Below are 3,339 nucleotides of genomic sequence, written 5' to 3' on the forward strand. Positions count from 1 at the left end.
AGCATCCACATACAATTAAAAACATGTAAGAATTTGTCATTCTGTGGTTTATTTCACTCAGCATGTCTTATAGTTCTATTTTGCTGAAAACTACAGAATTTCATGTTTTTTTCTTGATAACTGGATAGTATTGCATTGTGTATGTATGCCACAGTTACTTTGTTTTCTAAAGGCTGACACAGTGTTGAATCCATATTTTTGCTATAAATATCATTCAGTAGGTATCTCTTTGTCACAATGAATTCACATCTTTAGGGTATATAACCAGTAACAGGATTTCTGGCTCATATGGAAGCTCTATTTCTGTGTGTGTGTGTGTTTTCATTTTTTAAAAGAAAACTACACAACATTATTTCATATCTGTTAATGGATTTCGTCATCTTGGCTTAAATTTTCAAGTAATACTAGCAAATCAAGTAAAATTTTGGGATAGGTGGTCTGCCTCTGGCTCAGGCAAGGGTACGCTGTTTCCTGCTCCGTCTGCTGCCTGGTTGCCTGACCCAGCCCCACCATTACTTCAGCTTTGGAAGAGCTACAGAAAGATCTTGGAGAGGTCAAAGTGTTACTGGAAAAGTCTACCAGGAAAAGAGTACGTGATGCTCTTACAGCAGAAAAAGCCAAAATTGAGACCAAAGTCAAGAAGAAGATGCAGCAGAAGCCACACGAAAAAGCAGAACTTGTGGCAGTGACAAGCCAGATGCTCCCATCACAGTAGGATACACAGTGAAAATCAGCAACTATTGACGGGATCAGTCAGATAGGTTTGTGAAAATCCATATTACATGAACTGGAGTTCACCAAGTTCCCCTGGAGAATGTGCAGGTGCATTTCACAGAGAGGTCATTTGATCTTTTGGTGAAGAATCTAAATGGCAAGAGTTACTCCATGATTATGAACAATCTGTTAAAACCCATCTCTGTGGAAGGCAGTTCCAAAAAAGCCAAGATGGATACAGTTTTAATCTTATGTAGGAAATGAACAGAAAACACACGGCAGGATTAATCTGATGCAGGTGGAAAAACAATGCAAGGAGAAGGAGAAGCCCTCCTACGATGCAGAAGCAGATCCTAATGAAGGGCTCATGAATTTTCTCAAGAAAATCTATGAAGATGGAGATGATGATATGAAGCGAACTGTTAATAAAGCCTGGGTGGAATCTAGAGAGAAACAAGCCAAAGGATACACAGAATTCTGAGACTTTACAGTTGGGGAGCTGAGACGTGGAACTGCTGTGTCTAGTAAAGGACTATTGGTGAACTGCATATATAGATTTGAGAGATAACTATTCACACAGCCTTCCAAGTAAAGGCAATGAATTCTCCATTTCCTACTGGAGGATTTATTTAAGTAAAATATGCTTATTAAAAATTTCCTGTAAAGATGGCTTCGTTAGTACTGTAGTTTTTCAGAAAGGGTTATATTGCATTCTCATGTAAAGTCTAAAAGGCCTAATGAGAATGCTATGTTACATGTATTTTTGTTAAGAGGTAGAATGCTGAGTAAAACCCAAATTTGTGCCTGTGCTTACAAGTTGCTGTTGTTGGATCCTGTCCCCAGCTGAAAGAGTGCCATGCTGCGTGCCACCACCACGCACTGACAGACCCAGCAGATTGCTCCTTTCTACGTGGGAATACAATGTTTGTGTATGGATATACATTTGTTTACGTGTCATTTTAGCAAAATTCCATCTATTCCTATGTTCAATAAAATTAGATTTTTATTTTAAAAAATGAGATGAAATATTGGGATAGAAAACTTCAGGATGCTTTGTACTGTGTTTTGTGCCTATATAAAGGAATATTTGAGACTGAGTAATTTCTTTTCCTTTTTTAAAGATTTATTTTGTTTTTTATTACAAAGTCAGATATACTGAGAGGAGGAGAGACAGAGAGGAAGTGGAGCTGCCGGGACTAGAACCAGCAGCCATATGGGATCAAGGCGAGGACCTTAGCCACTAGGCCACACTGCCAAGGCCAGAGACTGAGTAATTTCTAAAAGAACACATTTATTTCATCCCAATTGTGGAGGTTAGAATGAAAAAGATGCAGTAATAGAATAAGTGAGGAACTTTTTTTCTGGAACTTCATGTGATAGAAAGCAAAAGGACAACAGTGGAGATAAATACCCTGAGAATCAGAGAAATATTTGCAAATCACCTCTATGATACGGAGTTAACATTCAAAATACATAATGGTTGGTAAAACACAACAACAAATGGCTCAATTTAAAAAATGGACAATTGACTTGAAAACTCATTTCCCTAGGAAGATATATAAATGACCAATAAGTACATGAACAGATGTTCTGACATTATTAATCATCAGAGAAATGCAAATTGAAGCTACAATGTGATACCACTTTGTATTCATTAAGGGGGCCATTAACAAAAATAGAAAATAAGATGTCTCGGAGAAAGTGGAAAATTTGTTACTTCTGTGTAAAACTGGTATAAATACAAAATGGTGCCCTTGTGGAAAATAATAAATTAGTTCCTTTAAAAACTTATATAAAATATTATAAATTTTAGAATTCCTAATTTGTGATAAATTTTAAGACAACTTGAAGAAGACATTGGATGAATATCTCAGAACCAACATTCATAGCAACATTATTCACAATAGCTGGCAGAGAAAAAAAAGACAGGTATTAGTATACAAATGAAGACAAAATAGTGTAGATTTGTTATGGAATGTTATGGAGCTAGAGCTGTGGCACAGCTTATAAAGCTACCACCTGTGGCACCAGCTTCATATGTAGGCCCTGGGCTGAGCCCCAGCTGCTCCCCTTGTGATCAGGCTCCCTACTAATGTGCCTGGAAGGCAGCAGAGGATGGTGCAAGGCCTTGGGCTCCTTCACATAAGAGACCCAGCAGAAGATCCTGGCTCCTGGTTCCCGGCTTCAACCGAACTCTGGCTGTTACTGCCATTTGGGGAGTGAATCAGCAGATGAAAGTTTCTTACTCTCTCTGTCTCTCCTTCTCTCTGTAGCTTCCAAAGAAATGATAATTAATTTTTTTTTAAATAAGGGAATTATGAGACATAAAAACAATGGAACTTGAAGACATTATGCTAAGTGAAATAAGCCAGATACAAAAGGATAAATATTATGAGTCCGTTCACAGGATCAAGCAAACTCACAGAAAAATAAAGAGGAATATGGTTTCCAGGGAGTAAGAGAAGAAGAAATGTGGATTTTTTTCTACTTTTTAAATATTAATTATTTATGCATTTATTTATTTGAGATACGCAAAGGAAGACACAAAAAGAGAAAACACTGCCATCCTTTGGTTCATTCTGAGTGCTTGCGGCAAAGGGTTATTAAAAGAAAAAAAAGCATAAA

At 37.2% G+C, this 3,339-nt stretch overlaps 1 pseudogene; it reads left to right on the forward strand.

Annotated features, from left to right (window-relative positions):
- Positions 1-631: 631 nt before the first annotated feature.
- LOC101534749 (calcyclin-binding protein-like) lies at positions 632-1,235 on the forward strand (annotated as a pseudogene).
- Positions 1,236-3,339: the final 2,104 nt, after the last annotated feature.

Source organism: Ochotona princeps, chromosome X (assembly GCF_030435755.1).
Source record: "Ochotona princeps isolate mOchPri1 chromosome X, mOchPri1.hap1, whole genome shotgun sequence".
In the NCBI taxonomy this organism is placed as follows: domain Eukaryota; kingdom Metazoa; phylum Chordata; class Mammalia; order Lagomorpha; family Ochotonidae; genus Ochotona; species Ochotona princeps.